Raw genomic sequence first — 14,372 nt, 5'->3', positions numbered from 1 at the left:
GACTGGCTGGAGGAAAACGTACCGCAAACGACTCTGGACTGGCACGAGGAACACGTATGGCAAACGACTCTGGACTGGATAAACGACTACGAGCTGGAAAGGAGAAAATTCAAGAAGTAAGAAATAAGTTTGTTGAACGGAAATATTTGAAAGAGGCTACTGTGATCGTGAACGTGGAAAAAGTGAATGAAGTGAGAGCGGAGGACATCATTAAAGCGGTAACAAAACAATGTGGACATGGCAAAATTTTAGCTCTAAGACCAAGACAAGGCAAGGAATATGAACTGACGATGGAAAAAGAGGAAACATGTGATAAACTAATTGAGGGACTGGAAGTTAAAGGAGTGATGTGTGAAGTGAAAAACCTGCAAAATCGTGATTATGTTGTTTCCTTCATGCACCTGCCCGTCTACCTGGATGATGGAAAAATTTTAGAAAAATTGGAGGGATGGGGTGTTGAGCCCATGAGTCAAATTAGAAGGAGATGCTACCCGGGCACTGATATCGAGGACGGGACAAGGTTCCTTAAAGTCCGATTCCCTAAGGAGGTGGCATCCCTGCCATACAGCACGAGGCTTGAGACAGCCGAGGGCCAGCAGTACTTCCGGGTGATGCACAGCCATCAGGTGAAAACCTGTAGGCTGTGCATGAGCCCGGAGCACTTGCTAAAAGACTGCCCGACATTTACGTGCTACAAATGTGAGGAGAGGGGACACTTTGCAAGGGATTGCAATGCGGTTAGGTGCCCGGAGTGTCAAGAGGTTTTAAATAAATGTGAATGCTGGATGGAGGGAGAGGAAGGAGGAAGGGAAAAACAGGTAGGCGGACAGGTGCATGAAGGAAACAACGAGGAGGATGGACAAACTGATGAACGACAAGAGGAAGAAGAACAGAGCAACAGTGAGGAAGGAGAAAGAGAAAAAGACAACAGTAAGAATAATGAACAAACAATGGAGCAGGACACTCAATGGACTGAAATGGAAATATCGGACAGTTTTAATACTTTTATGGAGGACGTGGAGAGGGATGGACATGGAAAGATGGATCAAAATAAGGAAACGGACAGTGAAGAAGAAATAAAGGTGGACAACATGGACAAAGACAAAGGGGGGAGAGGACAAAGAAGAAGAAGAACATTGAAGGTAAAACCAAATTTGGAAGGTGCAAGGAAAAAAATAATGACTGAAATGAACAGATATGATGTGTTAAGGGGCTTGGAGGGAGAAAATGGTGAATAATGGTTTTTAAGTATTTATTTGTTTTTCTTTTAATGGTTTTAAGTTGTGTTACTTTTAATGCAAGGGGACTGATGGATATGGGGAAATTTGAAAAAGTAAAGGAAAAATGTAAAAGGCAAGACATTATTGCACTGCAAGAAACGAACTGGAGAGAGAATGTGATGAATGATTATAAAAAGAGATGGGATGGTGGTATTTTATATAATAATGGAGATGGGAGGTTTGGGAGAGGTGTGGCGTTTTTAATGAAAGATGATGTTTTTAAAGTGAGTAAAGTTGTGTACAAGGACAGGTTGGGGAAATGTATGGTAGTAGAGACAAAATATGAAGAAAGAGATTTGATTTTAGTAAATGTACATGCACCAGTGGAGGAGAAGGAAAAGAAAGAGTTTTTTAATGTTTTAAGAAATATTGTAAATAAGTATAAAGAAATAATAATGATGGGGGATTTTAATACAGTTTTTAGTAAACAAGATATGGCTGAGGGAATGGTTTTCAAAACTGATACGGGAAGGAAAGAATTAAAAGCACTAATGGAGGAAAATAATATGATAGATGTGTGGAGAGAAAGGAATGAACAGAAAAAAGAATTTTCAAGGAGACAGATAGTGGGAAGTTTTGTATGCCAAACCAGAATTGATTTTGTTTTATGTAGTAGGAATGTGGAGAATTTTATTGAAAAGATTAAGTATGAGGAAACAAGTTTTAGTGATCACAAGTTTTTATTTTTTATAGTGGACTGGAGTAAAATGCAAAGAGGGCCGGGAGTATGGATTTTAAATACGCAGGTTTTAAGGAATGAGGATTATGTGGCAAAAGTTAAAGAAATTATAGATAAAGAAAAGGAAAATGGAATGTATGAAGAGGATAAGAGAATATGGTGGGAGAATGTAAAGTTTTTAATCAAAAAATTCTCGATCAGATATTGTCGCTTAATACAGAAATGTAAAAGATACAAGGAAAAAGAAATAAAAGAAAGTTTGGAAATTGAATTGAATAAAGAAAGTAAAGACATACAAAAGATAAAGGAAATAGAGGGAAAACTGAAAGAAATAGAAGAAAAAGAATATGAGGGGGCAAGGTTAAGAAGCAAAGCAAAATATGTGGTGGAGGGAGAAAAATGTACAAAGTTCTTTTTTGATCTGGAAAAAAAGAAAGGGAAAGCTGAAACGATAAAAGAAATAAGAGGAAAAAATGGGGAAATTGTAGAAGGGAATGAGAGAATTTTAGAAGAAATAAAGTATTTTTATGAGGATCTATTTAGTGCAAGAGGTGTGGAAGAAGAGGAAAAAAATAAATTGTTGAATCGGATAAAAGCAAAGGTAAGCGAGGAAGATAAAAAAGAATGTGACCAAGAAATCAGAGAGGAAGAAATTGAAAGAGCAATAAATCAACTGAATAAAAAGAAAAGTCCGGGTATAGATGGTTTGGGAACTGAATTTTATATATGTTTTAAAGAAGTTTTAGTTACGATTTTAAAGGAGGTTTTTATAGACATTTTTGAAAAAGAAGAAATTAATGAAAGAACAAGAATGGGGTTAATGAAACTGGTATACAAAAAGAAAGGAGAAAAAGTAGATTTAAAAAACTACAGACCGATCACAATGCTGAACACAGACCTTAAGATTTTAGCGAAGGTTTTAGCAAACAGGTTAAAGGAAGTAATGCCGAGTATAATTAAAACAAACCAAGCTTATGGAGTAAAAGGAAGAGATATAGCTGATATAACAATGAGTATAAGAGATACAATATGGTACATGAAAGGAAAAAATGAAGCAGGATATGTAATTAGTTTGGATTTTGAAAAAGCATTTGATAGGGTGGAGCATGGGTATTTATTTGAGGTTTTAAGGAGTTTTGGTTTTGGGGAGAATTTTATTAAATGGATTGAGATTTTATATAAGGGTGCACTAACAAGGATTAAATGTAATGGGTTTTTAACAGACTGTTTTAAAATCACACGTTCAATCAGACAGGGTTGTCCGCTTTCTGCATTGTTATATTCACTGGTATCAGAACCTTTAGGATTGGCAATTAGAGAAAAAGAAAGAATAATAGGGATTGAAATTGAAGAAAATAAGGCTGAGGGGAAAGTTTTTCAATATGCTGATGATACGACAATAATTGTAAAGGGAAAAGGGAGTGTTAAAGAAGTAATGAATGTTGTAAATGAGTATTGTAGAGGGTCTGGGAGTAAAGTAAATGAGGACAAAACAGTATATATGAGATTTGGTAAAGCTATGGTTTTAACAGAATGTTTTAAGTTCAAAGAAGTGGAAGAAATGAGGATTTTAGGGATTTTAATGGGGAAGAATGAAAGGAAAGTAAGAGATGAAATGTGGGAGGAATTAGTTACAGATATAGAGAGGAGGTTAAATTTTTGGAAATTAAGAACATTAAATTTGAAGGGTAAGGTTTTAATATTGAATGTTTTAATGGTTTCTAAGCTTTGGTATATTTTATATGTATCTGAAATGCCGTTATGGACAGAAAAGAGGTTGAAGAAATGTTTTCTTGACTTTTTATGGGAGGGAAAGCCAGCAAGAATTGCACATAACACGATTTTAGGGGCGGTGGAAAAGGGAGGCTTAGGTTTAATGGATGTGGAACAACGAAAAAATGCTTTGAGAGTTAAAATTGTTAAAAAATACCTAAATGAAGAAAACAAAACTGAGTGGAAGAAAACAATGAAATACTTTTTAAATAAATGTGGTGGTTTTAACATGGGGAATGGAATTTTATGGATGAAAACAAAAATTTGGATGACAGAAGGATTACCTGGTTTTTATAGAGAAATTTTTAGTGCTTGGGGAAAGTTTTTAACAAAAGTTGAGTATGATCCACATGGGAGAGAAAGCATTTTAAATCAACCTCTGTTCTTAAATAGCAATATTTTAAAACAAGGGAAAGAGATATTTTTTAAGAAATGGATGGAAGTGGGGATAACGAGAGTGAGAGATGTTTTATATGAGTTTAAAGAGGGTTTTTTACCAACACAATATGTCATAGACGCAATGGAAATAGCAAAAGAAGAATACAGCAATCAAGAAATAACAAACAAATATGACATCATTAAACACGCGATACCAAAAGACTGGATTAAAAGAATAGAGTGTATGGAAGAAGAGCCAAAAGAAAAGAACATTTATGTGAAACTGGGGGAAAAATTGTGTGATTTTAAAGAATGTACTGTAAAAATGTTTTATTGTGTTTTTAGAGATGGTGTTTTTAAAGAACCAATTGTAAATAAGTACTGGGTGGAAAAATTCAAAGATTTAAAAGAAGAAAGTATATGGAGAAACATGAGGGGAAAATGTGTGGAGACAAAGTTAGAATGTTTGGATTATTTTATAAGACATAAAGTGGTTTTTACTGAGTCTATTTTAAATAAAATCGGGATGGCACAAAATGCAATGTGTAAAGTGTGCCAAGAAAAGGAAGAATGGATTTTACATATGTTTTTATATTGTAAAGAATTGGAGGATTTTTTAAAGAAGTGTAAATGTGTGGTTAAAGAATTGACTGTGGAGTGGGATGAAAATGTAATGGAATGGAACAGAGTGGTGATGTTTGGATGGGAAAAGAAGTGTCGAAACAAAACGTTTATAAATCTGTGGCTGATGTTGATGAAAAGTGCAATATGGGAAAGAAGAATTGTGGCGAAAAAAGAAAAAATTGTGTTGGATGTTTGGAATGTGTTTAAAAGAAAAACAGAAGTATACATGGAAAGACTTTATGTGTATTTTAAATGTGAAAATATGTTGGATGCTTTTTATCATGTTTTTACCCACAAGTTTGTTGTGTTTTAAAAGACCTAATTTGGAAGCTGCCGGGAAGGGAAGGAGAATTCTGAATTATTTATATAAAGGTATGATGTAAGGTAAATGTGTGATATGTAATGTAAATGAGATTTGTGATGTAAAGGAGAAATGTGATGTAAAGGAGATATGTGATGTGAAGGAGAAATGTGATGTAAAGGAGATATGTGATGTGAAGGAGAAATGTGGTGTAAAGGAGATATGTGATGTACAGGAGATATGTGATGTAAAGGAGATATGTGATGTAAAGGGAAAACTGAATTTTTTATTGTATTATTTATTGTATTGTATTGTATTGTATTTTATTGATTTGAAATTTCTTAAATAAAAAAAAAAAAAAAAAAAAAAAGCACGCCCGATCTCGTCTGATCTCGGAAGCTAAGCAGAGTCGGGCCTGGTTAGTACTTGGATGGGAGACCGCCTGGGAATACCAGGTGCTGTAAGCTTTATGTTTTTTCTGAAAATATAAAGAGTGTCTGAATGTCTTAAATAGCCCACTCTTGGCTGCAGATTTCGCTTACGGCCATACCACTCTGAGCATGCCCGATCTCGTCTGATCTTGGAAGCTAAGCAGAGTCGGGCCTGGTTAGTACATGGATGGGAGCAGGCACGTGCACAGGTAGGGCTCAACCTGTGCAGAGCACATGCCCTTTTTGTCCTTACACTCCAAAGTGCCCTTTTTTTTTTGGGAGGCGTTTTATTTTATTTATTTATTTTCTTGAATAAATCAATGCTATTGGTCATCCTTTACGTCTTTCTGTCTGATTTACAAATATATTTAGCCTAATAAAGGTATTAAAAAGAGCTTGTGACAAAATCTTTTGGTTCCGCTCAAACTGTCAGTCAAACCTCTTAACTCCGCCCCCTGAGTGCCGCGAACTGAAGTTCCACAGCAGAGCAGCTGAACGTCTTGCAATGGTAAATAAAGATCTTGTTGTTTGAATAAGTAGGCTACAACGTTGTCTTTACGAAAGAAACATTGGTATGTCTATAAAGTTTCATATTTTATGCATTTGAGGCCTGAGACCGGCGGCGGAGAGAGAGAGAGAGAGAGGGGGCTAGCATTTGCCATCTAAGTTAGTCATAGCCAATAGCGTACAAATAGCCTTAAATAGCCTGTGCATACAGTACAGTAGTATTACATCTTTTATAAATTTAGATTTTGGCCAAAAACTGAACGCTCATAACCTATTAATGATGACGTAGCACGTAGCCTAATGTGATGCCATCGTTTTAACTTTTTTATTTTGCACACATTCGCTGGTCAAAAACCCGGCGTAACTGCATTAGAGTTTGACAAAAAAGCGACTAAGTGATCCCCGTCGTCAGCTAGGTAAAATATATTTCTAAGGAATTTCTTCTTTGATTTATGATGGCTATCTGCTGATACACTTAATTCATTAACATTTAATCATATTATATATGGTCACACAGTATGGTTAATGTTTACGATGTTAATATGTATTTGCTCGCTAGATAATTTTTTTAATCTAGTATTGTATGCTCCCCGCTCGTCTTCACATGTAACATAGTAAAACATGGTTTTACTACAGTAATGTTGTAGTAACTAAAACACATTGCAGAATCGTCAGGTCACTGTGCTTCTTTATATTTTATAATGCAGAATGTAATGTGCGTGTGTATTAATGTGTTGAGAGGGACATCCCTGGATCACAGTGAAGTCAAACATCTTCAAACACATATGGCTCACAGAAGATTGCTGTTGTAATTATTTTTAAAGAAGCCCTGACACCCTGTAATATATATATATATATATATATATATATATATATATATATATATATATATATATATATATACAGAGTACAGTCCAAAAGTTTGGAACCACTAAAGTTTTTCATGTTTTTAAAAGAAGTTTCGTCTGCTCACCAAGGCTACATTTATTTAATTAAAAATACAGTAAAAAACAGTAATATTGTGAAATATTATTACAATTTAAAATAACTGTGTACTATTTAAATATATTTCACAAAGTAATTTATTCCTGTGATCAAAGCTGAATTTTCAGCATCGTTACTCCAGTCTTCAGTGTCACATGATCCTTCAGAAATCATTCTAATATGCTGATCTGCTGCTCAAGAAACATTTATGATTATTTTCAATGTTGAAAACAGTTGTGTACTTTTTTTTTCAGGATTCCTTGATGAATAGAAAGTTCAAAAGAACAGCATTTATCTGAAATACAAAGCTTCTGTAGCATTATACACTACCGTTCAAAAGTTTGGGGTCAGTAAGAATTTTTATTTTTTTGAAAAGAAATTAAAGAAATTAATACTTTTATTCAGCAAGGATGCATTAAATCAATCAAAAGTGGCAGTAAAGACATTTATAATGTTACAAAAGATTAGATTTCAGAAAAAACACTTTCTATTCATCAAATAATCCTGAAAAAAAATATTGTACACAAATATTTTGTACAATTGTACACATTAAATGTTTCTTGAGCAGCAGATCAGCATATTAGAATGATTTCTGAAAGATCATGTGACACTGAAGACTGGAGTAACGATGCTGAAAATTCAGCTTTGCCATCACAGGAATAAATTACTTTGTGAAATATATTCAAATAGAAAACAGTTATTTTAAATTGTAATAATATTTCACAATATTACTGTTTTTTTACTGTATTTTTAATTAAATAAATGTAGCCTTGGTGAGCAGACGAAACTTCTTTTAAAAACATTAAAAATCTTAGTGGTTCCAAACTTTTGGACTGTACTGTATATATATATATACACACACACACATATATATATATATAAAGGGCGGTGCCCTTTTTCAGTCACATGCCCCTCAAAAGGTCTGTGCACGGCCCTGGATGGGAGACCGCCTGGGAATACCAGGTGCTCTAAGCTTTATGTTTTTTCTGAAAATATAAAGAGTGTCTGAATGTCTTAAATAGCCCACTCTTGGCTGCAGATTTCACTTACGGCCATACCACTCTGAGCACGCCCGATCTCGTCTGATCTCGGAAGCTAAGCAGAGTCGGGCCTGGTTAGTACTTGGATGGGAGACCGCCTGGGAATACCAGGTGCTGTAAGCTTTATGTTTTTAAAAAAAAAAAAAAAATTATCTGAGAGTGTCTCACCTGGGAATACCAGGTGCTGTAAGCTTTATGTTTTTTCTGAAAATATAAAGAGTGTCTGAATGTCTTAAATAGCCCACTCTTGGCTGCAGATTTCGCTTATGGCCAAACCATTCTGAGCACGCCCGATCTCGTCTCATTGTTGTGACCACACCTCTGGTAGTGGCGGCGAAGAAACAAGGACTTATAATTGCTCTGATGTGTTTTTTTTTTTGACACTATCCCACCCCTTGAAACAGAAGCATACAGAGACTCCAAAATACTTGAAATACTTTTACAACGTTTATTTTTCACCCAGAATGTGTTTCATTTGAAAGGCAATGCATGAAAACACAAGTAAACAAGATCTGTTTGGTTTAAAGCTCGCTCACCACAACAAGGTACAGATCTACGAGCGAGAACACGAGAGACAAACATTTACTACCATTTGCAAACATTTAGTTAAACATGGAGCTGACAGACATACAAACATCACAAGGACACGCACACATAAATAACATTAATAATAATCAAAAACACTTTAACAATTAAAAACACAAACTTGCATACCAAATGAACAATTGGTTTGTACAGGCCAAAGCCCAATAAAGAACAGGATTATCCAAAGACTCAGGTCACTAATCAACAAATAAAGGCTCAAGCCATTCCTGTCTGTTACATTTTTTTGTGTGTTTTCTTTGGTAAACTTTTGTTTATACAACTTCTGCTTCATACAAAAAAATTATTCCTTCAATTTATTGCTGATAAAAGTGGCTCTACAAGCAATTTAATCACTTAGTTTGTCACCCATGGTTTTATTTTTGTTAAATAAATAATGACATGGTGTAATATGTAATTTGTTGTTGTTCAGCTGAAGTTGTATTTACCTCATTTTAAGACCTGCTAATGACCATACATATTTTTAAAGAGAAAGACTTTCAAAGAAAATAGCCTTTTACAAGAGTTTCCTTCTTAAGTTTCTGTTATGTTGTATGAAGATGCATTTCAAGTAGTGAATCCTCTTGGATCTGGCAAAAAGAAACACAATAAGCCTCATAACAAGTCATCCATTGACCCAATGCAATTAGTCATGCTGTGCAGGGAATCTAATTATCAGTTTTTTTGGACAAGAGAAAGTTTTCCCCTCCATTGTGAAAGACTTTAAAGACATAGAGCAATCTGGTATTACCTTTGAGACAGGCCAGGTTGTGAAGGGGGTAGTATTTGCATTTGCAGGTGACATCCTGTGGTCGCATTCACCTGGAGGCTTCAAAGAGAATTTCAGCAAGAGCATAAACTTCTTTAGATACTTTAGATACTTATAACCAGAGACAGATTTGCAAATGAACCTATTAAACCAGGCCCAGCAAGGACAGTAGAAACTACTGGAGCAGTGTGACGAAGTTGTCTATGGGATCTGAAAACTGCTTAGATGTTTTCAGTTCTTTACAGCATTTCCTTATAAGCCGACCAGGACTTCCGCCATGTCGTGGTTAAGATCTCTTTGAAGGGATTATGTCTGTGGATCTTGAACTGTATCTTAAACATCTTGTGGTCATTGGAAGGAACTTCACATTTAAGCAGTTGAATAGAAGGATCTCTCAACTAAAGTTCAATGGTAGTGATACTAATAACCACCCTAGTGTGATTAGAGATGATGGAGAGAAATTGCGATGAAGTGCAGCACAGAACTGATGCAAGTTACATCTTCTCCCTATACTTGTAGTATTATCATAATTACCAGTGCCCTTGAGAGCCACAGGGGGCACTCCATCACAGACTATAGTCATTCTTTTACAAATTTATCTTCCATAGTCCATTGCCCAGGTTCATCTTACTTGATTGTTTTGCTGTGTCTTGTTTACCTCATTACCTTTGTCTATATAAAGCCTGGTTACTCTGAGCTATTGTACAAACCCGATTCCAAAAAAGATGGGACACTGTACAAATTGTGAGTAAAAACAGAATGCAATGATGTGGAAGTTTCAAATTTCAATATTTTATTCAATATAAACTGAGAAAATTTATCATTTTAAGGGAAAAATTAGTTGATTTTAAATTTCATGGCATCAACACATCTCAAAAAAGTTGGGACAAGTCCATGTTTACCACTGTGTGGCATCCCCTCTTCTTTTTATAACAGTCTGCAAACGTCTGGGGACTGAGGAGACAAGTTGCTCAAGTTTAGGAATAGGAACGTTGTCCCATTCTTGTCTAATACAGGCTTCTAATTGCTCAACTGTGTTAGGTCTTCTTTGTTGCATCTTCTTCTTTATGATGCACCAAATGTTTTCTATGGGTGAAAGATTGCAGGCTGACCATTTCAGTACCCGGATCCTTCTTCTACTCAGCCATGATGTTGTAACTGATGCAGTATGTGGTCTGGCATTGTCATGTTGGAAAATGCAAGGTCTTCCCTGAAAGAGACAACATCTGGATCGGAGCATATGTTGTTCTAGAACTTGGATATACCTTTCAGCATTGATGGTGGCTTTCCAGATGTGTAAGCTGCCCATGCCACACGCACTCATGCAACCCCATACCATCAGAGATGCAGGCTTCTGAACTGAGCGCTGATAACAACTTGGGTTGTCCTTGTCCTCTTTAGTCCGGATGACATGGCATCCCAGTTTTCCAAAAAGTACTTCAAGGGGGGGGCGCTAGAGAGCCCGAACAAGATGGCAGCATAGTTTGACGGCTCCGTACAACATCGCACATTAAGTAAGCGTCCTCTTTTGGACTTTATAACCGATATGTTACCCCAGTGGCTGGGCATCGAATCCGACAGAGTATTCATATTAGAAAGAGCCCACCGTACCCTGGCCTCAGCTATCCCCAACCAGAATCGAGCCGTCCTCCTTCGCTTTCTCAACTATCAAGATAAAGAATTCGTCTTACGCTCCACAAGACAACGGGACATTACACACGACGGATCCAAACTCGCATTTGTCCAGGATTTCTCCACGGAGACGATCCGACGAAGACGGGAGTTCAACACTGTTAAAAAGCTGTTTGTTGACATGGGGACCTTCCGAGAATTTCACCTCCAACCATGTAAACTGAGAGTGCTACACAACGGGAAGATCCAGATGTTTTCCTCCCCACAAGAGGCTGAGGAATTTCACCGCAAAATCACCGCAAAATAGCCTAAATGTACCAGGTTTGAACTGAATCGTTTTCTATACCCGAAGAGGGATGAGTACACACATTTTTGTGCAGAAATCAGGCTCACCATTGGGCCTGATGGTGGACAGTTAAGCCAGGTAACGTTGGGCTCTACATCGGTGGGATATATGAACAATCCGCAGCAGGCACACATAGGCTACTATAAAACAGTCTCTTGCTTTATCTTTATTTTATTTATTTATTTTCCATGAATATTAGCAGCCTTTTTATATAACTGTCACTTTATTTTGGATATATTTGATACTTTTCTAACATGGTATGTAGAAGAGAGCAAGGCTGACCAATTATTTTTTTTTTTTTTTTTTTTTATATATGTGTGTGTGTGTATATATATGTATATATATATATATATGTATATGTATATATATGTGTATATGTATGCACTTGAGAACAATTATTATACATATATCTTTTTTCATGCTATAATATTTATATATACTATAAATATTATACTAATAAATAAATATATACTAATAAACCTTACATTAGGTTTTTCCTTACATTACCTGCATGCTTGTTGTTATGTGGAGTGAAGTACCACCTAAGAAATTTAAGGTTTAACTCTTATCTTGCCGTCCTCCTGCACAGAGACGCTGCCTTTTTCTAAATAGTTGTGCGCTGTTGACAGTTAGTTGTTACTTGCCAGTCAACTTGAGGGTGTTACGTGTTTCAAGGGGGTTGCCTTGTCGTTTGGGGACTAGGCTAGGGTTTTGGGGAGGCAGGGAGGGAGTGGGTAGAGGGGGCCCCTCATGCTCTACCCATGTTATATTTTTTGCTTTTATTAGTTCTTTGGTCTTATATTGTTTTTTGTTTTACTTCATCTCTATCATGGTCACACGAAACCAATGTAACAGGCAAAACTCTGTATGTCTAGTACACTTAATGTAATAACGTTTAATGTCAGAGGCCTTGGCCACCCAATCAAGCGGAAGAGAGTTCTTACATTCTTAAAAAAAGAAAAAGTAGACATAGCTTTCCTTCAGGAAACCCATTTGTCCAACAAAGAGCACAAAAAACTCAAGAGAGATTGGGTCGGGCAAGTTTATTTTTCTAGCTTTACTAGCAATAAAAGGGGAACCGCAATACTTATTCATAAAAGAATACCTTTCATATTTAAGGAGCAATATAGGGATTTAGGTGGCAGACAAATACTAATCAAGGGGATGCTTTATGGACAAGAACTGACATTGTTGAACGTATACGCACCAAACAAAGATAACCCTAAATTCATGATGGATATAATCAGCCTATTTAATCAATATAATACAGACTTTGGAATAGTTGCTGGAGATTTTAATTGTCATATGGATAGTAACTTAGACAAATCTTCAACCACACTGTCTAACCCCAACGCTTCTAAGACTCTGAGATTAGCCTCGGCTGATATAGGCCTGGTCGATGTTTGGAGAGAACTTAATCCCACAAGGAAAGATCACACTTTCTATTCGGCTAGACACAAATCATACTCCCGATTAGATTTAATTTTTTTTACCCCAAGATCATCTCTCATCTATAGTTTCGTGTGACATAGGGCCCATTCTTATATCAGACCACTCACCAGTCTACCTGCGGTTATCCCTTCCCCAACAGACAAATCAAAACAAACAATGGAGATTTAATGCCTCACTTCTCACAGACCGTGAAGCCTGTAAAAATGTTAGAAAATGGTTAGAGCAGTACAGACAGGATAATGTGTCCTCCCCTGTTACTCCGGCAGTGATGTGGGACGCGGCTAAAGCAGTAATTAGGGGCCAGTTGATCTGCAAAAAAAAATCAATTACTAAACAAGCAGAACAACTTAAGAAAGAGTTAATCGATTTGGAACAATGCCATAAACAATCTCCTACAGAGGAAAACTTAAGAAAACTTTATGCAGCCAGAACTAATCTTAATCTCATTCAAACAGAACATATTAAAAAACTTTTATTCTTTACTAAACAGAAATATCATGAATATGGTAACAAGCTGAGTAAATTTCTAGCCTATCAACTCAAAAAAGAACGTGCAGAAAGCACAATAAAATGCACACGTAATGCGGCAGGCCAGTTGAAATATTATACACAATCTATTAAGTCATCATTTCTTGATTTTTATAAACAGCTTTACGCGTCAGAAAATCCCTTCGCAACAGATATCCACAGATTTTTGGAAAAAATATCCTTACCCTCTATCTCAGAGGATGAGAAGGAGCAGTTAAGTGCCCCATTCACCCCAGAGGAAGTGTTACAAGCAATTAAGTCAATGCCCTCTGGAAAAACCATTTGATTTGTTTAGAGGCTGTCGACAGGGGTGCCCTTTGTCTCCATTTTTATTTAACTTGGCAATTGAACCACTCGCAGAAGCCATACGGGCTAATGAAGAGATTGCTGGTATAAATATTGGGAAAACACAGAACAAAATTTCAATTTATGCCGATGATATAATTTTATACTTAACTAGTCCCGAGCAATCAATCCCAGCAATATTAGACCTTATCACTAAATTTGGAACAATTTCAGGCTATAAAATCAATTTGACAAAATCCAATGCATTATTAATTAACTCGTCAGTTTCGAATAAACTCAAGGCAATCTCACCGTTCACCTGGGCTCAAAGCAGCTTTAAATATCTTGGGGTGAATGTGGCTCTAAAACTTAAGGACCTCTACCTCATAAACTACATTCCACTGCTTAAAAAGATTAAAGAAGAATTAGAACATTGGAATTTGCTCCCCATCTCATTTCTCGGACGAACTAATGTAATTAAAATGAATGTTCTGCCCCGTTTTAGTTATTTATTTCAGTCACTGCCCTGTTACTTGGATAAAACTTTCTTTAAATCTGTAAACAAAATGTTAACCTCTTTCATCTGGAAAAATTCCTCACCAAGAATAGCTTTTAAAACTCTAACAAAATCCAGAGAGAAAGGGGGACTGGCAATACCAGATTTACAGAGGTACTATTGGGCCGCCCAGACAAAGAACATTATTAGCTGGGTGCAAAGACGTAATAGTGCAGTCTGGATAGACATAGAAGAAGAACTCTGTACTCCTATTTCTACAACCTT

The 14,372-nt window shown here is 36.2% G+C and overlaps 1 non-coding gene across 1 annotated transcript; it reads left to right on the top strand.

Annotated features, from left to right (window-relative positions):
- Positions 1 to 8,001: 8,001 nt before the first annotated feature.
- Positions 8,002 to 8,120, top strand: LOC125250705. The gene has a single exon (XR_007180847.1). It is a non-coding gene; the product is annotated as a 5S ribosomal RNA (ribosomal RNA).
- The last annotated feature ends 6,252 nt before the right edge of the window (positions 8,121 to 14,372 follow it).

Source organism: Megalobrama amblycephala, linkage group LG1 (genome assembly GCF_018812025.1).
Source record: "Megalobrama amblycephala isolate DHTTF-2021 linkage group LG1, ASM1881202v1, whole genome shotgun sequence".
In the NCBI taxonomy this organism is placed as follows: Eukaryota; Metazoa; Chordata; class Actinopteri; order Cypriniformes; family Xenocyprididae; genus Megalobrama; species Megalobrama amblycephala.
Note: the sequence above shows the minus strand (reverse complement) of the source record. Positions and strands in the feature narration are given on the sequence as shown.